Below are 26739 nucleotides of genomic sequence, written 5' to 3' on the forward strand. Positions count from 1 at the left end.
TAATGTTGATTTTCAATAAATCTTGGAACACTGGGGAAGTTCCAGAAGATGGGAAGAAAGCTAATATTGTGCCAATATTTTAAAAGTGTAAATGAGATGACACCAATCTTGGGCTAAATAATGGAGTGGCTGATATGGTACTTGATTAATTAAGTTTTAAAGAAGGGTAATTTATTTAAAGCCAATCAACATGGGTTTATGAAAAATAGAACCTGTCAAACTAGCTTGATATCTTTTTTGATGAGATTACAAGTTTAGTTGATAAAGGTAGTAGTGTTGTGCAATAGACTTTGACTTCAGTGAGGTATTTGACTAGGCATTGCATGACATTTTGATTAAAAAAACTGGAAAGATATAAAATTAACATGGCACACATTAAATGGATTAAAAAATGGCTAACTGGTAGGTCTCAAAATGTAATTTTAAACAGGTAATCATCAAATGGGTGTGATTCAAATGGAATCCTGCAGGGATTGGCTTTTGGCTTTATGCTATTTAATTAATTTTTATTTGTGACCTAGTAGAAAATAAAATAACTGATAAAGTTTGCAGGCGACACAAAAATTAGGGGTGGTAAATAATTAAGGGGACAGGTCATTGATACAGAGCAATTTGGATCACTTAGTTAGCTGGGACCAAGCAAATAATATATGTTTTAACATGGCTAAATGTAAATGTTTATACCTAGGAACAAAGAATGTAGGTCCTACTTACAGGATGGGGAAATCACAAGAACATAAGAATGGCCATACTGGGTCAGACCAAAGGTCCATCAAGCCAAGTATCCTGTCCTCTGACCGTGGCCAATGGCAGGTGCCCCAAAGGGAATGAACACAGGTTATCAAGTGATCCATGCCCTGTCACCCAATCCCAGCTTCTGGTAAACAGAGGCTAAGGACACCATTCCTACCAATCCTGGCTAATAGATTCATGGAAGATAGGTCCATCAATGGCTATCTAGCTCCCTTTTGAACCCCATTATAGTATTGGCCTTCACAACACCCTCTGGCAAGGAGTTCCAGAGGTTGACAGTACGTTGCTTGAAAAAATACTTTCTTGTGTTTGTTTTAAACCTGCTATCTATTAATTTCATTTGGTGGCCCCTTGTTCTTGTATTATGAGAAGGAGTAAATAACACTGCTTTATTTACTTTCTCTATGTCACTCATGATTTTATAGACCTCTATCATATCCCCCCTTAGTCGCCTTTTTCCAAGCTGAAAAGTCCCAGTCTGATTAATCTCTCCTCATACGGAGGCCGTTCAATAACCTAATCATTTTTGTTGCCCTTTTCTGAAACTTTTCCAATTCCAAAATATCTTTTTTGAGATGGAGTGACCACATCTGCATGCAGCATTCAAGATGTGGGTGCACCATGGATTTATATAGAGGCAATATGATATTTTCAGTCTTATTATCTATCCCTTTCTTGATTATTCCCAACATTCTGTTTGCAACATTTGATTCCCAACATTTCTATCCTGGGAAGCAGTGACTCTGAAAAAGATCAGGGGGTCCTGGTGGTTAATCAGCTGAACATGAGTTCCCCGGCTGACTCTGGGCACGTCTACACAGGGATAAAAGACCTGCAGCACAGCCGTGGCTGGCCCAGGTCAGTTGGCTTCACCCTCTGAGGGTCCCAGAGGTCAAGACAGTGATTTTTCAGCCCTGGAACCCAACCTCCATGACCCTGAGTTAGCTGACTTGTGCCAGGGTTTGTTATCCCTGTGTAGACATAGCCTCTATGGCGTAAGGCTAATGCCGTCCTGGGATAAATAAACAGGGGAATCTCAAGTAGGAGTAGAGATGTTATTTTACATTTATAGTTGGCACTGGTGTGACCACTGCTGGAATGCTGTGTCCATTTCCAGTGCCAACAATTCAAGAAAGATGTTGATAAACTGGGGCGGGTTCAGAGAAAAGCCACGAGAATAATTAAAGGATTAGAAAACACCTTATAGATTGAGCTCCTTGACTCTATCCCTATTTCTCCGAGCCCATTTTGGGCTTGGCAACAGCTCAGTGGGGCAACAACATTGCTGGAATTTTAAAACTCTTACAAGTCCAAATTAGAATTTTTTTCTAACCCTAAATTGTAATTTGTGTTATTAGAGCTAAGGTGTAAATATTATAATAGGCTGTTTACACAAAATGAGCCGTGTTTCCCTTTAAACCCCAGAACCAACAAACTATTGCAGAGAAAAATAACAGTGAGAAAGACAGCAGCCCCAGTGTTCAGTATTACTGTTGCCATGGCAACCCAGGGGCTCTTCACTGATGAGTTATTGCTGTCCATCAAAAAGCATTAACTTTTACCTTCTGCTTTTTTATTATAATTTCTGCAGAATTTTTAGCCAACTTGCCCCCGTGGCAGGGCTGTACTGGTGAGATTTCCATTTTGGGGAATGGGAAACAGCATCTTGCTCTGTTTCTGTAACATGAACATGAAGAACACCTAAGAGATGACTAGAATCAGTATCTTCAATGCCTGTGTAAAGTGCTGTTGGCATTACTGTTTAGTATCAGTAATATCCCAATATGGGTCTGTAACCAGGCCAACTGCCTCTGGTGTGCTCCCTTATGGCCTAGGGCCACACTGCAGGCAGCTTGCCTCAGTTTCTCTCCTTGAACAGTTCAAATAAACATCACTAAGCTTTTTCTTGATGGAAAAAATACCCCTCCTTGTAAAGTGGGTTTATTAATACAAAACAAACAGTAATTAGAACTCAGAATCCCCCAGAAGTCCACACAACCCAAGGTTTCTCTTCCTCCTCCCGGGCTTTCCTGCCTGGGGCCTGTAACAGGGTTCACTCACCACTGGCACCTCCTGCTGGCTGTCTTGGGAATTAGCTCAGCATGTTAGTGCACCCTTTTCAGCTGGAGCCTCACCACCATCACTCCTGCTTTAGGACCCACATCTTTCCAAAGACCAAAGCATCCACTTCAGCAACACAGCCCTCCGTCCCTGCCACACACGGTACTCCCCTCTTCCAGGGGACCTGTAATCCACTGTTCAGCTATTTCCCTTAGTGGCTACTACAGCAAATTGTCTGGCCACTTTCTTGTGGCCTCAGCAATCTCTTTGCCCTTGCCTCAGAGTCTCAGCCTGCAAATCCCAGCAGCCAGCCAGGAGCTGTCTTTCATTCCCCCAGTCCCTGCTAACACACTGCTCTGTCCAGGGTGTTATCAGGTCTCACAGCCCTCCAGAGACACAATCCATCCTTCCTCCCTGGGCTCCCAGAAGAGAACTGCACTCCTCTGTCCTGCGGCTTCTTTTTTGTGTAGGCCTGCCTGGCCCTGATTGGCTGTTCCCTTCAGCCCTTCTCTGATTGGCTGCCTCCTGCACAGCCTCTAGGGCTCTATTAATCCCTTAGAGTCCAGTGTGGGGCAGGCACCCCATCACAGGGCATTTGCAGTCTCTCCTCAGCTTGGACAGGTTCTTTTCCAGCCCTCCCTGCCCAGAGCCAAGTTTTCCTCACTTCCTGCAGACTCTACCAGTTTCCTGGGGTGGTGGTGGTGCGGGGGAGAGGGATGAATAGGGAGCATGCTGAAGAATACCCTGGGGGAGATTTTGATGGGAGCTGAGAGATGAAAGGTAAATGGTCTTTGAGATGGGAAAATATGTGAAGGATATAAATCATTTAAAAACATTTAGATTGAGGGAAAACAGGAACTGGAAAAGATATTGTTGTATCCTTGGGGCAGCCGGTGTAGGAAGCAATCACTTGAGGCCAGAGAGCAGACAGCTAACCAAAACCTCCATTTTATTTACAGAGACAGAGAGCTCACTCAGCCGGTTGAAACCGGCTGAGCTATCCCTTAATAGTCTAACTCAGTTGCCATAGTAACAAAACCCATGACAACCAAATACACAACAGATATACCATGAGATTTTCAGAGTGGAGTGAAAACAGGGAAAAAATTAAAAGTGGAGTGAAGGGAAGGAAAATGTTACAAAGAAAAACAAAGAACAAACCCAGTTTTCAATAGCAATCTCTTGAAAATTTGCTACAAAATAGGTACCATAAAAAGCTAATAATTTATACTTTATTTGTAATTACAAATATGAAGTCTGTGGAAAAGGATGAAGAGGAAGGCAGGGAATGCCCACTAAACCGGTGTGGGGTGGTTAGTGGCCCGAAAGCTGAGGAGTGAAGGCTTTTCCCAAAGAAATGGTAGTAGCAATTACACAAGTGTACATGAGACAGTGGATGAAATAGACCAGGTACCCAGTACCATTCATGCTGCACTCAGCCTGGGACCAAGGGTGGGTAGGCAGAAAAGAAAAGGTGGCTCTAAAACACATTTATGCTCCCTTGATCCAATGGCCCACCAGATAGACAATCTAGCCCCAAATATAACATAAAGCAGCCTAAGAGCTGCTTTAAATTACACCAGATAGACTACTTCTTTAAGGACCACTTTGCAGTCTGAGACCATCCCCTCCAGACCCTGGCCAGTCCAGGAATGCCCCCATGCCTACATCAGTGAGTACCATAGGGCCAGTTATACTGGCTTTAAACCATTCAGAGATTCTTCCTACACCACGGGAATCTGTCCCCTTTGCATTGCTCCAGTGGTGCAAAAGGAATGGAGCCAGGATATTAGGATCTGGTCCAGTGGCTTCAGTACCAAGGTGAATATGGGAAATATTCCCTATGTTGTTCTTGTGTATTTGTACTACCTCTTCAGGTATATGTGCATACATAGGTTGGTGCCTAGATATGTATTTGGTGCAGTGAAAGTGTGGTTTAGGTCAGGTTGTCTCCTAGGCTGGATTTTAACATGTGGAAAGGGGCTTAGGTTTCTCTGACTGTGTTGAGTTTAAGGTTGGTATGTGAATTCTTTCAGAGGCTGACACTCATTTTAACTCTTCTGCATATGAAGGTGCATTCTCATCTTTCCAGAGCCTGAGAGTTATGCGTTAGTCTACAATCATACTACTTTCAACCATATGTCTACAGCAGTGGTGGGCAACCTGTGGCCCATGGGAGACAGTTTGTTTACATTGACTGTCCTCAGGCAACAGCGAATCGCAGCCACTGGGAGCTGTGGGTGGCCATGGCTGCAGGTGGCCATGGCTGAAGACAGTCAATATAAACAAACTGTCTCATAGCTCGCCAGCGGATTACCCTGATGGGCCACGTGCAGCCCATGGGCCGCAGGTTGCCTACCACTGGTCTACAGGATGTGTGAGGCTGAAGAGCTCAGAGAGTTGTTACAGAGGCATTGATAAATTATATGGCTCAATTCTAAAGTACTTACTCAGTTCTTAGTGAAGCAATGCTCTTCCTGAAGTCAGGATTTAATACATGATTATTTTTGGTTTCTGGTGGTTGTGTTTTAGATCGTGGAAGTGACTAAATACAGACTTTAATCAAAAGTGGAACCAAATGCCTTTTTTTACAATATTTTAGTCTATTTCAAGATTATCCTATGTATATTCCAAATGTTCACTCTTCCCAGTTATAAAAGAAGAGACTACCTGGTATGTAGCAACAGAAGGACATTTTTATTTCCATCTTTTAAAAACCAGTAGGTTGCATGATGCTAACAAGGTGGCTAGTTGCTGACAGGAGTAGAACTTTACCCTAGTGACAGCCCAATTAAGATGCTGCATAGTGTTTCCAGTAGGCTTCTGCTTGTTTCTAATTTTAGAACTGTGTAAGAGTGAGGCAAAAGTAAGTGAAATGAATTGATCAGTAGTGAGGCTGTGGTTGATTTGCTAGGATCTCAGTACTCATGCAACTTAATATCTTTTACAAAGATAGAAAAAAAATTACAACTGTTCTAATACAGATATTAGGCACATTACAAACCTCACTAACATTCAGGCCTGGTCAATACGCAGATAGAGGAATTTGTAAAGAAAACCCAGGTGCTGCAGAAGTGGTTTTAATGATTCAGAAAGTGTCTGTGTTGCCTCTAAGTGAGCATTCATTCGTTGTTCCAGCATGGCACCAATGCTTAGCATGACATTATTATTAATAATAATAATTTGTAGGCATCATTATTATTAATTATTTGTATTAGATAGCATTATGCTGCTGAGGATACTGTGACTCAAATAAGATACAGGGTAAAAAAGAATTTAAGTGCCTGAGTGAATTATAAGCCTAACACACTTTGGCACTTTTGAAAATTTTGCCTGTAAATCAACTTCCTGACCATGGGCAAGCTCATGGGAGGAGGCTAAAGGAAAGGAAAGTTCAGAGAGGGTGTGCTTCTGGGTTTTCTCTCTGATTGATCCATTAGGGTCAGGGCTTGACTCCACTCCTACAAATGAGTTGTGGGGCCTATCCCCATCCCTATGAAACCCTGGGTTCTGAATGGACCCTGGGGGATTCTCAGGAGACCAGCAAAAAAAACAGGAGTACTTGTGGCACCTTAAAGACTAACAAATTTATTTAAGCATGAGCTTTCGTGAGCTAAAGCTCACTTCTTCGGATGCATAGAATGGAACACACAGACAGGAGATATTTATACAGAGAACATGAAAGGTGGAAGTATGCATACCAACAGGCAGAGTCTAATCAATTGAGATGAGCTATCGTTAGCAGGAGGAAAAAACTTTTAGAAGTGATAATTAAGATGGCCCATAGAAGGTGTGAGAGAACTTAACATGAAATAGATTCAATTGGTGTAATGACCCAACCATTCCCAGTCTTTGTTTAAACCACAGTTAATTGTATCTAGTTTGCATATTAATTCAAGTTCAGCAGTCTCTCTTTGGAGTCTGTTTTTGAAGTTTTTTTGTTGCAAAATTGCCACCTTCAAGTCTGTCACTGAGTGGTTAGAAAGGTTGAAGTGTTCTCCCTGGTTTTGAATGTTATGATTCCTGATGTCAGATTTGTGTCCATTTATTCTTTTGCGTAGAGACTGTTTGGCCAATGTACATGGCAGAGGGCATTGCTGGCACATGATGGCATATATCACGTTGGTAGATGTGCAGGTGTAGAGCCCTGATGGTGTGTCTGATGTGATTAGGTCCTGTGATGGTGTCACTTGAATGGATATGTGGACAGAGCTGGCATCAATTGACCTAATCACATCAGACACACAATCAAGCCCGATGCCAGCCTGCACCATTACCAACGTGATATATGCCATCACTGGACAAGGCCACATCAGAAACCATCACAATGGCGTGACAAATGCATCTAACAATGAAGAATGACAAATGTTGTGCACACAATTCAGCTAGAAGAAGACATAAAACCAGTTCCAACTGACATGACAACAATAATAATAACACGACAGATATGCAGAGCTATAAGATTCAAAAACACGGAAAAAACAGTAAGAAGAGAGAGAGATCGATTTGAACTAAAATACTCTTTTCCTCCTGCTAACGATAGCTCATCTATCTCCTGTCTGTGTGTTCCATTCTATGCATCCGAAGAAGTGAGCTTTAGCTCACGAAAGCTCATGCTTAAATAAATTTGTTAGTCTTTAAGGTGCCACAAGTACTCCTGTTTTTTTTGCGGATACAGACTAACACGGCTGCTACTCTGAAACCTGTCAGGAGACCAGGGCATTCATGAAAAAGCCCTGTGCCCTCCCTCAGTTGCTGCTAGGGTGGATACTAATCACAAGTGGTTTTTGTTTTTAGTTTTAAAAAAAATCTTTTATTTAACTCATGGAAATTTATTTTTGAAAATTAAATCAGATTTTTTTATTTGCATGTTGTTATTTCTTCCCATTGTATAGCCTTAAATTGCTAAAGCGGATGTTGGTATTTGTTTCTCTAATTAGTTTCCTAATTGTTGAATTTCAGATTATAGAGAGATATTTTTTTCTATCGAGAACTTTGACACTTAGTGTATATCTACACTGCAGCTGAGAATGAGCCTCCCAGCATGGGTACATAGACTCACTCTAGTCGGGCTCAGGCTGGCATGCTAAAATAGCAGTGTGGATGTTGTGGCTTGGGCTGCAACTTGGGCTCTTAAGCCTAGAGGGTTGGGTGGGTAGGCTAGGTGTTTGGGCTAAGCACCTAGAAGATAATACGATTGTGAAGTATAGCCAGCATGGATTTGTCTAGAACAAATCATGCCCGATCAACCTAATTTCCTTCTTTATATGGTTACTAGCCTAGTGGAGAGGATGGGGGACGGGGAAGCAGTAAACGTGATATATCTTGATTTAGTAGGGCTTTTGACAAAGTCCAACATGACATTCTCATAAGCAAAGTAGGGAAATGTGGTCTAGATGAAACTACTATAAGGTGGATGCAAAACTGGTTGGAAGATCATACTCAAAGTGTAGTCATCAATGATTTGCCATCAGAGTAGGGGGGTGTATCTTGTGCGGTCCCACAGGAGTCTGTCCTGGGTCTGGTACTATTCAATAGTTTCAATAATGAGTTGGATAATGGAGTGGAGAGTATGCTTATAAAATTCCTTGCCCTCTCCCTCCAACCTTATAGAGAGTCCTCTTCAGGATCCTGGGGGAGAAGGGGAACTGTGTCTCAGTCGTGACTGATCCCTCTTTCCATGCAAAAGGAGGAGAAACCACATGTGGAATATATCTCCTCATGATATGTTCCATTCTATGCGTCCAATGAAGTGGGCTGTAGCCCACGAAAGCTTATGCTCAAATAAATTTGTTAGTTTCTAAGGTGCCACAAGTACTCCTGTTCTTTTTGCGGATACAGACTAACACAGCCACTACTCTGACACATGTGGAGGGTTCTCTTGGTGTGCAGATCTGGCCTGATGTGTGGCCATTAACTTTAACTGTAGCTGAAATTGATTGGTTCTGTATTCAGGATGATATTTAATGACCTGTGACTCAAAAACAGCTTGACAAATTTTCTTCGTGCTTTGCAGAAATAAACGAGTTGGCTGGAATTCTTTAAGGACCCTGTTGCTACAAACAAATACTACAATTACTAGATAAGTCACTCAGACCTGCAAAGGTACAGCAAAAACCCTGCTCCATTAGCCCCCAAAACACAGACCTATAGTTCTTGAGTCGAGGAGAAACTTCTCTTGCAGTGGTTAAATATAAGGACTCAGTTTCTGTCTGTGCAACTGTAATCTGTTGGTCAATGTAGGTTGTCTCTCTCTCTCTGTGCTTGAGCCATAGAGAATATGAGTCTATTACAGCTTTTATCTTGAGAGCTTGGCTCAAGTTGTAGCAAGCCCCATATGTTTAACTCTGGTGGTCCCTGGTTCTATCCTTGGTGTCAGACAAATTGGCGGCTGTCATATAAAGCATTTTCTCATTTTCTGACTGCCCAACCTCAGACCCTGTGCTCTGATTTGCAGAAGTGCTGAGCTCTCACCACTGCAACTGAAAGCCAACAGGAGCTTTGCTTGAATATATACAGTGCTATAATGCTAAGTACTCTGAAAAATCAAGTGCTAGGTGTCTCATAACAGGCACCCAAGATTAGTAGGCACTTTTGACCCTAATCTTTCCAGGCTTTAGTTCTCCATCTGTAAAATGGGGATAATACCATCACCCACACACCTCAGGGGAGCGTTGTGCAAATAAATTGATTAATGTTTGTGAAGCACTCAGGTGCTATAACTGAGCTTGGAAGAATTCGATTTTTATTTTTTTATAATTTGACAGATAATATCAATCAATGTTTGTTTTTAAGCATTTTCTAAATTTTATCCATTTAAATTTTCACAGTTATGGGAAATTATCTGGGGGACTTAGACAGTCAGGGGGTTGGACAATAATTATTTAATGACAGTAGATTTGTGATTCAAAAAGTTAAAGCTTTATAACCATTAAAACACAAATTGCCAATGTCGTATGTCAAAATATACGAAGTAAATATCCCTGAATCTAACTTTAATAAGTTCTCAAATAGCACTTTTCTTATTCTGCCTCTCTGTACATTTTGATTGTTATCAATGGAAATATTTTTTCATCATTTTGTGTATGAATGGTGAAATTGACGTTTACCAACATTTGCCAATAAAAATCTAATCTTTCCAAGCCTAATTATAATGATGAGCCCATAGAAAAGCTCATGAGGAAATTAATAACTCTGCATGCAGAGCAGAGTTTGAATGATATGTAGTACATAAGTATAGGACCACTTTATCAATGATGTGAAAACAGAATATTGAACAGTTGCTCATTAACTCAGCACCTTCCATCCTATGCACTGAATGAGGTAGTGGCCATGTGGAAAAAAAATTGTAAGTGATGGTGTAATTGAAGACTTTATCGTAAAAGTATACACACAAGAATGTCCTAACTCTTGAGTGCTTGACTTTGCAATCTTAATGTTCTTTTAATGTAGTTATTTGTGTGTAATATATATAATATATAACATTAAAAACTAGTGGTAATGAAAGATTAAGGATGATAAAAGGAATTAGTCTGAAGTCAGAACATTTTAAAAGTTAAGATTGTTCCTGAACTACTAAAATAGCTTCAATTTTAATGGTGCTGCCAAAGTCAGGCCCTGACTCAACATAGGCATATGCCTAACTTTAAGCAGGCCCATAGTCCTATTGAAGTCAATGAAGCTTCTCATGTGCTTAAAGTTAGGGATGTCCTTAAGTAACTGCTGAACTGGGGCCTAAGCTTTTATCTTAAGAACTCTGCTATACTTGTAGTTTAAAGCTGCCACTAAGATCAGTTTTTAGCTTTAAGATGCCACTAGAATAAATGTATACCTTTAGTGTGCTGCTCAAATAATCCTTAACTCAGGGGTGAGTCTAAACTATAGTTTTAATTTAATGATGCTGCTGAGGTCTGAGTAGAACCAACATTCTAATAGCTCTGAGCAAAAAAGTAACAAAAATGTCATTGTGGGAAATTGGCAACATTAGCCACACTTTAAATAAATTAATTAATTGGGGCGGGGGGGAGCTCAGATTGCTCAGGTAGTGGCAGCGGGGCTCTCGCGGTGATTTAAAGAGCCCAGAGCTCCGCAGCGGCCAGAGCCCTGGGCCCTTTAATTTGACCCGGGGCTCCCAGCCGCCTCAGCAGCTGGCAGCTTTGGGGTGATTTAAAGGCCCTGGGGCTCCCAGCCACAGCCGGAACCCCAGGGACTTTCAGTCTTGAAAGGCCCCACCTCTTCTGGTTGAAGCCACACCTCTTCTGGTTGAGGCCACACCCCGCACACGTCTCCGGCATACCGGTAAGTCCTTTAAACTACTTTCACCCCCGTCTGTAACCCTAGTCCTGGTAAAGAATAAAAGTATTTGTTGTGAAGAAAATCCTGTGTTAAGGCCATGTCTACACTATGAGGCGTATAGTCGCCCTAAACCAGCATAACCCAATAGTATAGACAGCCTACATCAACAGAAGTGGTTTTCCATCACTGTAGAAATACCACTTCCCTGACGAATGGTAGCTAAATCAATGAAAGCATTCTTCTATTGGCCTAGCTTCATCTACACTGGCAGTTATGTTGGCATAGCTGTGAAACTCAAAGATGTGACTTTTGACACCCCTGAGTGTCAAACTATGTCAACCTAAACTTTAAGTGTAGACTAGGGCTAAGTTTATCTTCTTTGCTTTGCTGCCATGTTTTCCATGAAGGACACAATAAGGAAACCAGAGCTCCCACAGCCAGCTGGACTTTGGAGGGAAATACCTCTAAGCACTGGGGGCTCGGCAGGATTGTGGTTCTGGTTCTGGGCTCAAGGTGGCCAAACCGTGTGTCCCAGTGCAGAAAAAGGGAATCAGATAGGAGTCTGTACCTGGGAGAGTGCATGAGAAACCCGGAGTTCAGAACAGTGGCCAATCCCTGCCCAGGCCCAGACGTACTTAGAAGCACATGGACCCAGGAAATGGATCTATTTACAGCAACCTGGTGCCTGTCCAGAAGAAGGGTCAGGGCAAAGGTTGTGACATCATGTAATCTTGATTTAAAGACTTCTGTTGATGAAGATAATTCAAATGATTAATTACCCTCACTGTTAATTTTTTGCCTCATGCCCAGTTTGAATTTTTGTAGTTTCAGCTTCCAGATATTGGATCTTGTCATGCTGTTTTCTGCTCAGTTAAAGAACTGTGAAGTATCAAATATCTTCCCACATAGGTATTTATAGACTGTGATCAAGTCACCTCTTCACATTCTCTTCAATAAGCTAAATAGATTGCACTCCCTAAGTCTCTCATTATATGGTTTGTCTTGCAGACCTCAAATCAGTAAAAAATGATCTGCAAAAAGAGGTAAACAGTGAACTGACAGTCTGCAGATGATACAAAATTACTCAAGATAGTTAAGTCCATAACAGACTGTTACAAAGAGAGCTCACAAAACTGGGTGACTGGGTGACATTTAAAAAAAATGGCAGATGAAATTCAGTGTTGATAAATGCAAAGTAATGCATATTGGAAAACATAATCCCAACTATATGTGCAAAATAATGGGGTCTAAATTAGCTGTTACCACTCAAGAAAGAGATCTTGGAGCCATTGTGGATAGTTCCCTGAAAACATCTGCTCAATGTGCAACAGTAGTCAAAAAAGCGAACAGAATGTTAGGAACCATTAGGAAAGGGATAGATAATATGACAGAAAATATTATAATACCACGGTATAAATCCATGGTACACCCACACCTTAAATACTACATGCAGTTCTGGCTGCCCCATCTCAAAAGAGAGAGATGAGAAATGGAAAAGGTACAGAGAGGGGCAACAAAAATGATAAAGGGTATGGAACAGCTTCCATAGGAGGAGAGATTACAAAGACTGGGACTGTTCATCTTGGAAAAGAGACAACTAAGGGGGTGTAATGAAGCAGAGTGGCCTCATTCCGGTGTAGAGGGATTAATTCACCCTGTTGGATGCAGTTAGCCCCACCCCTTCCCTCTCACAAGAAGTGTGGGGTTGGGGCAGGAAGTATAAGGGCTGGGCCCTGCAGTTAGACCAGGGAAGGCTCTTCCTGATGCAGTGCTTCAGCCTATGAGTAACACATACATGCTTCCCTCTGCCCCCCGTATGTTGTGTTGTGTCTGCCTATTTTAAAACAAATCAAGTGAAATCCTGGCTCCATTGAAGTCTATGGGAGTTTTGCCGTTGACTTAAATGGAGCTAAGATTTCACCTATGGAGTTTGTGCTCAGATTACTAACAGGTCCCGATTACTCTGTATAAATAAACTTTCCTTGTTATTTACCACTCCGGCAATCTTTAGATTATCTGCAAACTTTATCAGCAACAATATTGTATTTTCTTTTAGATCATTGTTAAAAATATTGAATAGAATTGGGCCATGAACTGATGGTTGCGAGATCTGACTAGAAACACCCCTACTCATTGATCGGTCTCTTTAAGAACTACATATGAAGTATAGAAAGATTTTAATTCATATACTATTTCAATATTGATTTTCATAGCGCTAACTTTTTAATCAGAATATCATGCAGTAAGTCAAATGCTTCACGGAAATCTAAGTATTATATCACAATTCCCTTTGTCAACCAAACTTGTGATCTCAGAGAACAATACTGAATTTGTTTGAGACCTGTGTCCATAAAACTATGCTGATTGCCATTAATTATGTTTACATACTTTACTCTTTTATTGACTAAGTCCTGTATTAGCCATTCTATTATTTTATCTGGGATCAATGTTAGGCTATCTGGCTATAATTACCCATTTACTCTCTTCAAGTAGTGACAGGTTTCTTTCCAGTTTTATGGAAGATCTCCAATTTTCCAAGATTTACTAAAAATTGAAATTAGAGATTTGAAGAACTCAGTACTTTGAATATGTCTCAGTATTCTGAATAGTGTTTGTACAAGTTTGGGAAAAAATTATAATCAAATCCAGGTCCTTCTGCATAGCCTGTGTAAACCTGGAGTTAAGGGAGAGAATTCTTCCCTCACTCCCAGCCTATTGATCACTTGCAGAGCTGCTGCAATAGCATTGTGCTCCCCATCAGCGTAGCACCCAAAATTCCAAGGATTTTTGGCATGGAGCCATTGCAAAGTATAGCTGCACAACCAGCAGGGTTGTGAAATCCTACTGTATGGCCCTTGTGTGACTGGATCACCTGTATAGTGAAAGTGCACCGTTTCTGCAACCATTCTTTGGAATGTAGGATTTGGCTTATACCTAGGAGCTGGCTGAAAAAACAGAATTTCTGTCCCTTGGGAAATTCTTACTCTTCAAAATTTGTTTTTCTCCTGAACTGGAATGAAAAGTCGAAGTCTTGAAATATTTGTGGAATGGAAATTCCAAAATATTTTGATTTGGAAACCTCTAAATGACCTTAGGAAACAGCTTTGATAAAGTTGAAATATTATAAAATATTAGATGTCATACAAATAAATATAAATTATATTGATAATAAAATTGAAATAAAATGTGAAACTCAGAACTAAATACTCCATTTCAGTTTTGAAAGTTTTCTCTGATTTTTTTTTGAGATCAACTCACTCCCACAGAACATTTTGATTTAAGTGCAACTGCATTTGCTGATGGAAAACTGTTTCACTGAAAATGTTGTTGACCCTTCTGCAATAAATTCTGTATCATTATAAATGTTATGTTACCGTTAACAGCAAATAAATAGCCATGGCAGTATACCTATCTCTATCTTCTTTCCAGGGTCTAGACAAGTGATACTCAGACCTCAGTGGTTAAGGAGCCAAATGAGTGAGCAGCATTCCCCAATTATTTCATTTTCTATAGTACCATGTATTCAGTCACACAGATTTTTAATATCATGTGTTGTAAAGAGCTGCAGGAGACACATTAAAGAGACACTTGTGGCTCGAGAGCCTCAGTCTGAGTATCACTGGTCTAGATCTAAATCATTTTGCTGCTCTTCTGTATGGCTATGAAAGATTGTTTAGTTGTTTTAGAGTCTCATCACAAACACATACAAATCCTATGCAAGTTGTACTGCATGTAGCTATCAGAGATATATTCTAATGGATAAACAGGTTATGCACCTTCTTCCCTTATGAGATGTTTGTAGAGAAATTGTTTTGTTTGATTGTATTAAAGATGTTTCTGTAATATGCACTGGTGCCTCTGGATTGTCTTGAGTGGTAGAAATGCTGATTCTCTTACAATGTCTCTGCAATGCTCTAGGCCTTTCCTTATATATCGGACTGATGAGTTTCACTGGCAATAGCAGATTGCCCTCCAGAATTGATAACCTGAATTGGCCACTGCCTTAAGAAAACTGTCAAATGTCTGCACCTAGCAATGTGCAGTCATCCATAAACAGTTACTGAATGACTTATTGCTCTAGGCAACGGCTGGTTCTGTCTGTTTGGCAACGTTGACCTGGCGGACACCTTTCACTTTATCCTGCACTTATGTCCTCTCTTCCCTATTTGTGTATTGCTCATCATAGGTTTAGCCCGAGTCAGTCCTGGTGTACAGAAGGAAAGTAATAAAGGTAAGCTAGGGAATGTGTGCTTTCATTACGGCCAGTGTACTCTTCCTCTTCTCTAGTAGTATCTTGTAATCTTTTCCAGTCCTTCCTGTCTCTGAAACCTCCATACTCTCCCCTTCCTGCCCCAAATCTTTTCCTGTTTCCAAGCACCCTCCTACTCCTCTCCCTGCTCACCAAAATGATTTCCCCAAATAGACAGTCTCCTCACCACTGCCCAGACTGCCTCTCACCAGGTGCCCAGCTCTACCCTTGATGACGTCCCTGCTCCCATCTCCCTAGCTCCGCTGCACAAAACTCCCTGTAGTGCATGCTGTTCTGTCTCTATGGTAACCAATAACTAAAGGAAGGTGCCATCCTGTGAAACAGCATCCAGAAAAGGTGGGGAGACCAGACTGTTGTGGGATCTAGTGTTAAGAAGCAGCTTGAACTATCCCATAGGAACCTACTCATTTACTTATTGCTACCTGTGCTATATCGTATGTCAGTTAGTGTGGGGAGTGCTTTTGGGAGGATCATTCCACTAGTTCTGCAGGAGAACAGGCAGAGTGAGGGGCACTTTAATAAAACTGGAACCACATACAGGGCCTCAAAGGACTTGTCTAGACTAGGAAAGTGGTCGTGATTAAGTTGGGACTAGGTACCATAAAAAAGAAATAGCTTGCTTCTTAGGTCTGATTCGGATCTCACTTATATAGGTGGGAAATAGTGGTAACTCAGGTTAAACAGTGCTAATGCAAAACTAGTGTGAGATCAGAACCAGGCATCTTTTATCTTCCAGAAGTTACCACACTCTATTAGCTTTATCTAACCATGTGCATCCATTCTTGTAAGGACACGGACAGCTAGTGATTCTACTTCCTCAAGGGTTTCACTTGCTCTGTCATTTGTTTCTCTGCAAATTGTTTTACCTCAGGGATTTGTGTTGGTGGCCTCTAGCCTCATAATAATTAGTTATCTGTAGGGCTGTCGATTAATCACAGTTAACTCATGCAATTAACTAAAAAAAATAATCGCAATAAAAAATTAATCTTGCTTAATTGCAGTTTTAATCACACTGTTAAACAACAGGATACCAACTGAAATTTATTAAATATTTTGGATGTTTTTCTACATTTTCAAATATATTAATTTTAATTACAACATAGTATACAAAGTAGAGAGTGCTCACTTTATAGTATTATTTTGTATTACAAATATTTGCACTGTAAAAATGGCAACCAAAAGAAATAGCATTTTTCAATTCACCTCATACAAGTACTGTAGTGCAATCTCTTTATGGTGAAAGTGCAACTTACAAATGTGGATTTTTTTTTGTTACAGAACTGCACTCTAAAACAAAACAATGTAAAACTTTAGAGCCTACAAGTTCACTCAGTCCTACTTCTTGTTCAGCCAATCGCTAAGACAAACAAGTTTGTTTACGTTTACAGGAGATAATGCTACCCGCTTCTTATTTACAATGTCACCTGAAAGTGAGAACAGGCATTCACATGGCATTTTTGTAGCAGGTATTGCAAGGTATTTACATGCCAGATATGCTAAACATTAGTATGTCCCTTCATACTTCAGCCACCATTCCACAGGACATGCTTCCATGCTGCTAATGCTTGTAAAAAAAATGCATTAATTAAATTTGTGACAGAACTCCTTGGGGGAGAATTGTATGTCTCCTACTCTGTTTTACCCACATTCTGCCATATATTTCATGTTATAGCAGTCTTGGATGATGACCAAGTGTCATTTTAAGAACACTTGCACTGCAGATTTGACAAAACGCAAAGAAGGTACCAATGTGAGATTTCTAAAGATAGCTACAGCACTCAACCCAAGGTTTAAGAATCTGAAGTGCCTTCCAAAATCTGAGAGGGATGAGGTGTAGAGCATGCTTTCAGAAGTTTTAAAAGAGCAACATTCCAATGCGGAAACTACAGAACCCAAACCACCAAAAGAGAAAATCAACCATCTGCTGGTGGCATCTGACTCAGATGATGAAAATGAACATGCATCGGTCCACACTGCTTTGGATGGTTATTGAGCAGAACCTGTTGTCAGCATGGACACATGTCCTCTGGAATGATGGTTGAAGCATGAAGGGACGGACATATGAATCTTTAGTGCATCTGGCACATAAATATCTTGCAATGCCAACTACAAAAATGTCATGCATACGCCTATTCTCACTTTCAAGTGATATTGTAAACAAGAAGCTGACAGCATTATCTCCTGTAAATGTAAACAAACTTGTTTGTCTGAGCGATTGGCTGAAAAAGAAGTAGGACTGAGTAGACTTGTAGGCTCTAAAGTTTTACATTATTTTATTTTTGAATGCAGTTATTTTTTGGACATAATTCTGCGTTTGTAAGTTCAACTTTTATGATAGCAATTGCACTACAGTACTTGTATTAGGTGAATAGAAAAATATTATTTTGTTTTTTATAGTGCAAATATTTGTAATAAAAATAAATATAAAGTGAGCACTGTGCACTTTGTATTCTCCATTGTAATTAAAATTGATATATTTGAAAATGTAGAAAATATCCAAAATTATTTAAATAAATGGTATTCTATTATGGCTTAACAGTGCAATTAATCACAATTAATATTTTTAATTGAGCTATTAATCACGATTAATTTTTTTAATCACTTGACAGCTCTAGTCATTTGTTTATTATTTATCTACTGTTTGTATTGCAGTAACACCTAGAGGCCCTGGCCAAGATCAGGGCTCCACAGTTCTGTGTGCTGCACATACACATAGTAAGAGAGTGTGACTACCCGGAAGAACTTACATTCTAGGCCCTGTTCTGCCATTAATAGCATGCAGACAGACTGCTGCACTCAGGCAAAGCCCAATAATATTGACTTCTATGGAGCAGCAGTCTGCCCTGAGTACTGTCAGTTGCAGGACTGGGGCTTCAATAGACACGACAGAAAAAGGAAGGGTCAGACAAAGGATAAGTTGTTTACTAGGCTTATTGGCACCCACACCGAATTTGTGCTTTAAGAGTGTGTAGCTCTGCTGAGCTGGTTTGTAGTAGGCGATTCAGTGCATCGCCTCTAGAGCGATATTACCTTTAACTCTAAATCTTTTGTTAACTGACTGTTCCTTGTTGTTTTATGGGCAGAGTGTGATATTATTTGGCTCTCTAGCACAGGTTTAAATGCCTTCCAGAGGAATGAAGGGGATATATCTTCTCCTTTGTGGAGTTCAATGCATGTCTTTGTTTCCTGAATGACATGATACTTAAATTTTTCATCTTGTAGGTTATTGAACCTCCATCTATTAAATTGCTATGTCTTTTCTTAACACCCTTATCCACCCCAAATAAAAGCTTACTTGCAAGATTGCATAAGAGGGAAAAGTATCTGCCGTAGCTGGGTAAACAGGAAAAAAGCACTGCATTTTAAAAATACACCTCTACCCTGATATAACGCAACCCAATATAACATGAATTTGGATATAACGCGAGAAAGCAGCACTCCAGGGGGGTGGAGTGTCATGCTCCCGCGGATCAAAGCAAGTATGATATAACGCGGTTTCACCTATAACGCGTTAAGATTTTTTGGCTCCCGAGGACAGTGTTATATCGAGGTGGAGGTGTATGTGAGACTGTCCTTAATTCCCTCAGATCCTAAAGAATTGGAGTGGGTGTTTCCAGAGTCTACGGTTTCTCAGTCTGTGCAGCTCTCAGCATCTCTGTCCTCCCTTGGGTGTCTTCAGGTAGCAGGTATCTGCCCAGGCCTCAGTAGGCCTGGCTTCTAGTATCTGGGGCTTCCAGCTCCTGGGCTGGAGCTGGCCATGTGTGTCCTCAATCCTCAGCGGTCAGCCCTGACTGAGCTGAGCTGCTCCTTTTTATACTGGTGCTCCAGCTGGAGCATGCCCAGCAGAGTTGAGGGGGCATGGCTTCCTCAGCCCACAGTGTGGAGTTAACCCTTCCCTGTTCAGTGTGGGGCAAGTACACGCCATCACAGAGGGTAACTATTTGTTGGACAATGCATTGCTGCTGTTCTTATTGCTGCACTGCCAACTCCTGAATGAGCTGCTGCTGTTGTGTCACCTGTTGTTGCTCCTGGGTAGCCATTTGTTGTACCACATGCTATTGTTGTTGCTACAGTGGGGGCTGCCTGTTGTTGTTCGCTGTCTAATAGCCACTTCATTCATTCAGTTCTATCCTTTTCCTCTTTTGGGGGCCTCATGGCAACATCCCAGACCTGCTGCCTGCTTTCTCTGCCAAATTGTGATGGGGGATAGGCCTATGTGTGGTTGCCACCTAATGGTCATGTCCCTGGGTGTCAACTCTCCCCTGTCTCTGGTCTCACTCCAGCAATCACTCCAATGCTGTGGCAGTCCACCTTTTGGTAGCTAGCGACTTGACCCACAAGGCCAATTCACCAGAGTCCAATACAATGCATACAGTCCAACATCCTCACAAAAGAAAGGGTCTTGAACCCACATGTTGCCTGTGAGTGGCACACTATTGACTGAGAGTTAAAATATCTCCATCCTCTCTTCTTCTCCAAGGGAGGGAAAGGGGGTTTATTCCCAGTCCACGAAAAGGGTGGTTCATATGGGAGCCCGGGCCCTCCCTCTTGGCATATAGTTAAATGCCATACCAGTGATCCTCCAGAAGTTAGAGCCTAGTCTTAGCGAAGGGCTAGCTCCTTCTCTCAGGCCTGGGGTAGCTGCTGCTAGCAAAACCGTTCCTGCAGCCAAGACTCCTGCAGCACCCTTGTTCAGGCGCTCCCGAGATAAGTCTCTTGTTCTCTGCTATCTCTCTCACTTCTGAGCTGTCCTCTAAACGCCTTGTAAACAGGGGATTTGGAGGGTCAGTTGGTCTAGTGGTTGCAGTACTTGGCTTCCTGCCTCCTGCTTCTGTGGTTGAGGTGCCTCAGTCTTTAAGGCACAGGGCAGTAGGGGAACCCAGGACCTCCCACTCCACCAGGTCCCGGCCTAGAGCCCTGTGTAAATTAACCCCGGAGTAGGAGATCTCCCTAGGGGAAGTCTACATTTGGTGTCCTGAGCTACTTCCTACTGTTGCCCCTTCAGTTTGGGGCATGGCCCTATAATCCAAGTGCCTGTGGTGGCGATCCTGCTGAGGTCCCAGGTTCCTCCAGGTGGGGTAGCTATAAGTTTGGCGGGGTCAGAACCCCCACAAGGACTCTGTACTTCTGTCACCCAGGTTCCTCTAAGGCTGGGTGCTCCTAGGACTCTTTCTCCATCTCCTTTGATCCAGAAGACAGTGCTGGGTTCCTGGTGGCTGCCTTGGTTGGCAGGCTAGTGATCCTTCCCTCAGTTCGGGAGGCAGCTAGCTCCTGTCTCTTCACCAGTCAGCCCCAAACTGAGTCAGGTTCTCTCCTTTTCTCTCCCCTACTCGCCTGGCATTAGCTGCAAGTATAATGATGCAGGGCTGGTTGGGTCCAAAGGCTCTCCTTAACCCCTTCTGTGCTGGTGGGTGGTTTCTCTGCTTCACCACACTTCTCCTCCATCTGGAGCAGGTTCTACAGTTTCAGTGGGGTGGGATCACAGTGGCCCAGGACTGCGATCTAATTTCTCATACACCCCATCACAGGCGTACCAAGAAGCACAGCCCCTGCACTACCTCAGGCAGCTAGCAAAAGGAACTGATGGTGTGGAACTGGTGCATTACCTTGGCCAAGATGTCCTCCTGCTGCAAGTGAACAAGAACCTGTCAGAGACTTGGATGCCGCTAGGGATCAGGGGTGATTAATAGCAACAGAAACCAGCAGCATTTCCCCCCTGCACCTGCCCATGTCTCAGGGACAGATTTACTGTCCTGACCCCTGGGATGGACTCTTGTCTTCCTCTCTAGTGACCTCCAGTGTTAAATACCCGCCCCCATTGTAGGGTGAGCTCTGGCCTCCATTCCCTCAGCCTCCCTCTGATAGGTGTTCCACCTCCACACCCCCCTGGGGACACAGCTCAAGTTCTCAGAATCTCTCCTCCACCACCCACTCCACCCAGTTAGGACAGGGAGGGGGCTCTAGCAGAGGGGGTCAGAGGATTTCTAGCAGCAATAATGGGGGATGGGGGAGGTTGAGCCCTTTCCCTAACTGACTCCCAGTGACTAATGGTGAAGCTGCAGGATGGCAGCCCTAGTGAATGAGGCTGATCGAATCATCCAGTTCTCCCCAGAGCAGGTCCAGCCTGGGCAGCAGCAAAGCAATCTTCCCCCAGCCCATGTGCCTCGCCCCTCCAAGCTGCCAGTGATAGGGGCAACTCTAAATGGTGCCTCTGGTGACATGGACACTAGAACACTGGGAACTGGTCTGAGGCCCTGCGGGGCAGGAAAGGCTAACAACATCACTAGGGGATTCTCCTGCCTTTGCCATGAGCAATGGCAGCTTATTCTGGTGATGTAACACTTGTAATTAAATAGCCTAGCTAAAGAGCTGGTTCTGAACTGCTCAGGGACAAGCTGGCTCTATCCTGCTTGTGGAGGTGAATTCATCTCCCATCCCAATAGCACCAGCTCTGACACTCATTCCCCGCCAGGCTTGTTGCTGCCCAACCACCAAATGGCAATCCAGTGGGCATGACTTTCCATGGCTGAGAGGGGAAAGGCCACGGGTCCCACCCCCAAATTCCTGAGCATAATCCAGCTACTTACCTCATCGCCTATTAGCTGGTTGGCTTCCCCCAGAATGGAGTATGCTAGGACCAGCCAAGCCTGACTGATCTGGAGCAGGAGTCGTAGATAGCCAGTGTTGCTGTTTGGAGGAATGACCTTCTCTGCCCCTCCAAGAAGATATTTCCGAAGACCTGAAACCAGCAGAAGGTGGATCTTTAGATGACTGCCCAGAACCAGGCTCCAAATCCTGGGGCTGGAATGGTATTGCTGTCTAGTGGCTCAGTTGCAGACGCTGAGGGTTTAAAAGCCTAGTGGCTCTTTCTGGAGAGGGATTCACAGCAGGGGCCAAGACGTGCTGGGAATGTATCTGTGTGGGTGAGCAGGCATGCCCTGGAATGCAGCTCTTAGTGACAATACTTAGTGAGATACTTCCTGGAACTAGTTGCTTGGGGCCTGGGGCTTTTGGAGCTGACAGACCAAAGGTCTGTTCCCCACCCCTTAGTGATTTCTCTAGTAACTAGGTCTGGCGGCTGTAGCACATGGGTTTGTTCCAAGGCAAATCCAAACTGCAGTATGACAAGGACAATGTGACCTTACCACACAGACAGTAATTCCCTGGGGAGGGAGAGGTGTTCTGGTTCCTGGCTTGTGATGGCACTGGGCAAACCCCACTCCCTTTCTGGGCATCCAACAAGGATCTGGTCAGGCAATAGCTGGGAGTGTCCTGCCCACTCACCAACCCAGTGGCTCTCCTCTCTGACACTCATTTGTCAACCAGGGAGACAGAGACAGGAACTGGATCCCCAGAGACACAATCCTGCAGTAACTCACACACCCAGGGATGATTTTCATGCCACGTAGCCAGGGTCGGTGCAGGGATATTTTGCCCCCTAGGCAAAACTTCCAACTTGAGCCCCCCACTTCCCCTTTCCCTTCTCCCCGGAGCATAAATTAACATGCAAAATCATATTTAATGCAATATTAATGTTGCAAGCTTAAAATATACAAAGACCATGAAATTAATAACATACGGTTTCAGAAAAAAATAATTCATCTCATTTTAAATTACTTTTTAGTGAGAAGGAAAAAAATCAGTTTTGTTTTTTCCTGGGAAAAAAAAACCAACCTGAACAGCAAATGATAGTTCCAGATTGTACCAATCTTATAAACAAGAAGTTAAATAATTAATTGCCCAAAGAGTGATCCAAAATACCACATATGAGTAAGTGACCATCTCACAATGGGAAATTTACTAGTAATTTTTCTGGACTTTTATTTCAGTTAGCAATTTCATTAATGTACTTTTTTCCCGAGGAGTGGGGGAGCAGCATCCAAGGAAATAATCAAAAAAGAACAGAAATAAAATAAAACAAAACAGGGGGAGAAGGAGAAAAGATTTTGAGGTGAGAAACTGTATTGTACAACACTACGAGACTATGAGGTTACACAATCAGTTAATTTGGTTCCTCTGAAGAAGTCCACCCTCCTTTAACACCTTAGAACAATGTGATTTCTCCACACCTCACCTGGTCCCTGATGCTGCAAACATGTTAATGCTTAACTTAAAGCCCAAACAGTGCCATGATGGATGGCAAGGACAGGAAATTTACTCTCCTGTCTAAAGTAAAGCAGGCGCTCAAGCTTTTGCAGGATCAGGGTTTTAGTGGCTCGTCCGTATATTGAGAATTAAACAGCAGAACAGGAGCACCCCAGGGGACAGCCAGTGCCAGGGCGATGGAGGTGCAGAGCTCCCGAGGGAGCCCTACAGAATCTTTTCTGTAAGAAGGGCCAGGCTGGGGAGCCAGACATGCCACCAGTGCCCCCCCCCCCACACGTGTGAAGTCCGACCCGAGCTGTTGGAGCTCAGCCAGCCCCCTCTGGCTCCGTGGGGCAGGGACCCCACACCCCGCAGCGTCTTTCCATCTCCCCATGCCAAAGCCCCAGCCCCCATTCCCTCTGGCTCCCTGCCGAGACCCAGCCCCGGCCCCCAGCGCTCCACGCTTTGACTCCTGACACACGAGCGAGCGCCCCACCCTGACTTGGCCTGGGCGTGGACCGAGAATCCCCCAGCAGGACAAGTCGCCTCTAGTCTCCCGAGTCCAGCCAGCCTGGCTCGCCTGGCCGTGGGGGGAGGAACTCGCTGTCTCCTCCCCCTGCCCCGTATGCTAAGCGCCGAGCGGAGCAGAAGAGGCAGCGGGCGGGGGTGAGAGGTGAGTGGCTGCCACTTTTTGGCACCCTAGGCGGCTGCCTAGTTCACCTAGTGGTTACACCGGCCCTGCATAGCAAAGGATCCATGGAATACACAAAACCATGATCATTTGCCAGGCTCCTTTAATGCCATCCTCTCCCATTGGGCTGAACGAGGAAGTCTATGAGCTAGATACACTCTCTCACGTTGACAGTCAAACGTTGGTAACTACTCTTGGAGTATGGTCTTTCAACCAGTTCTGCACCCACATTATAGTAATTTTGTCCTGGCCACATTTCCCCAGTTTGCTTATGAGACTGTCATGCGGGACTGGGTCAAAAGCCTTATTAACACCAAGATATAGCATGTCTATTGCTTCCCGCATCCACCAGGCCAGTAACCCTGACAAGGAAGGAAATGGTGTTGGAATGATTTGTTCTTGACAAATCCATGCACACTTGTCCTTGTAACCCTAGGTGCTTACAAGTTGATTGTTTAATAATTTGTTCCAGTATCTTTCCAGGTATCAAAGTGAGACTGACTAGTCTGTAAGTCCCCAGGGCCTCTTTGTTCCCCTTTTTAAACATTGGTACTATCTTGTTAATGGATGCGAAGATATTCTTTCTCTAGGATCTCAGAAGAGAACTGATGTACAGCACCTGGTTTGTTAAGGCCAGAAAGCTGAGTCAGGAACCAATGGTTAAAATTTGTCTCCGACCATTTCTTGTTTCTCTAGACTAGACATTTTAGCAAATTTTAGAATGCCTTAGTGATCAACACCTTGAAACAACCCTTTCTCCTCCACTAAGTGTTTTAATGCCCATTATCTCACCTAGACTCACTAGTACCAGGAGTTAGAGAAGTGTCCCTCTTCCCATTGAACAGATTGGGACCCTGAGATACAGAGAAGGGAAATGACCTACCCCAGGTGACACAGCAATGCGATGGTAAAGCTAGAGAGAAAAGCTAACAGGTCTCACTCTTGCTCTAACCAACAGACAACAACCCCCCCCCAAGAGGCAGGGATAGAGCCCAGGAATTGAGATGGTGGGAAAAATTTCATTGAAACAATTTTCTGTTGGAAAATCCCATTAAGATTAAACAAGGGTTTTTTTTTGTTTTTTTCTAAATCATAAATCGATTTGGATGAAAATTCTTTGCAAAAATATGTTTTTGCAAAATAAAAGCATCTCCTCTTGTTTGTCATATACTTGGGCTCTACCAAATTCGCAGCCATCAAAAATGCATCACGGACCATGAAATCTGGTCTTCCCCCATGAATTCTAGTCTTTTACCCTCTACTATACAGATTTCACAGGAGATACCACTGTTTCTCAAATTGGGGGTCCTGACCCAAAAGGGAGTTTCAGGGGGGTTGCAAGGTTATTTAAGGTGGGGTCACAGTATTGCCACCCTTATTTCTGTGCTGCCTTTAGAGCTGGGCAACTGGCGAGCGGCTGCTGTTGGCCAGGCACCCAGCTCTGAAGGCAGCACCCGCCAGCAGCAGCACAGAAGTAAGGGTAGCAGTATCACAAACCCACTCAAAATAACCTTGCCCCCCACCCACAACTCCTTTTTGGGTCAGGACCCCTACAATTACAACCCCGTGAAATTTCAGATTTAAATAGCTGAAATCATAAAATTTACAATTTTTAAAATCCTATGACCGTGAAATTGACCAAAATTGACCATGAATTTGGTAGGGTCCGAAATATACTGTTAAATTATCTCATTACACACAAAGAGGATATACTTTGATCTGGAAAACTAGATAAGTTGCTTCAGTCTGGGCAAAGTAGTTGCTCCTCTTAATGATTTAAAATTAATAAAATACAAATAAAATAGAATATTTCAACTATTATACAACAGAACCCCATTTATCAAATTTAATAGGGACTGGGGCCAAATCGGATAATCAAAAATTTGGATAATCCGGAGAATAGGAAGATGCGAGGCTGCAGCACCACCTAGGGGCCACAGGAGAAATCACCTGCCTCTGGACCTGTGTGCGCTGATTGTTCAGTTAACGTTGAGAGCCAGACAATAGAGGGTTGGATAAACAGAGTTCTACTGCATTACATCATAGTCTGCCATGATTCAACATGATAGGACACCTCATATTATACAAAGCTACTAGTGACATTCTCAAACGGATCTTCATGGCTCCCCAATCTCCATCCACCATGAGTTAGGTATGAGAGGATTGTTATCCCTAATTGGCAGAAGGAGAAACTAAGGCTGAGAAAGGTGAAGGGACTTGTCTTACGTCACCAGATGGATCAGGCTGAATAAGTACCAAACCTCTCTGAGACTCTTGCCTTCCCAACAGGGATATTGGTTTTCCAGCAAAATTAGTACTGGGAAATGGGAAAAATCCAAAGAGGCTCCTCCTCACCCTCACATACGGGAACCTGAGTTCTCTTTCAGTCCTAAAGAAGAGACCTTGAGAAGAGACTCGCTGCAGCAAAGCCCTGGGGGTCTCTGAGAGTGCCCCTGCTCTGCAGCCTTTTCCTGCCTGGCCATTGTCAGGGTCCTTCTGTGAGGTCACCGCTTCCCAACCTCCTTTGAGCAATAAGCTGAGGTCCTGCAACAGGCAGTGATGTCACTGCTACACCCACCCCTGC

At 43.1% G+C, this 26739-nt stretch overlaps 2 long non-coding RNA genes across 2 annotated transcripts; one reads left to right on the top strand and one right to left on the bottom strand.

The window, feature by feature from the left end:
• Nucleotides 1-3912: 3912 nt before the first annotated feature.
• On the top strand, nt 3913-21291 carry LOC120392782. Its single transcript, XR_005591793.1, has 3 exons — nt 3913-4018; nt 15296-15340; nt 20908-21291. It is a non-coding gene; the product is annotated as an uncharacterized LOC120392782 (long non-coding RNA).
• Nucleotides 18223-26644, bottom strand: LOC120392751. The gene is made up of 3 exons (XR_005591776.1): nt 26511-26644; nt 21967-22118; nt 18223-21006 (listed from the first exon to the last, which is right to left on the bottom strand). It is a non-coding gene; the product is annotated as an uncharacterized LOC120392751 (long non-coding RNA).
• Between the last annotated feature and the right edge of the window lie 95 nt (nt 26645-26739).

The sequence above is a fragment of the Mauremys reevesii genome, linkage group 1 (assembly GCF_016161935.1).
Source record: "Mauremys reevesii isolate NIE-2019 linkage group 1, ASM1616193v1, whole genome shotgun sequence".
In the NCBI taxonomy this organism is placed as follows: domain Eukaryota; kingdom Metazoa; phylum Chordata; order Testudines; family Geoemydidae; genus Mauremys; species Mauremys reevesii.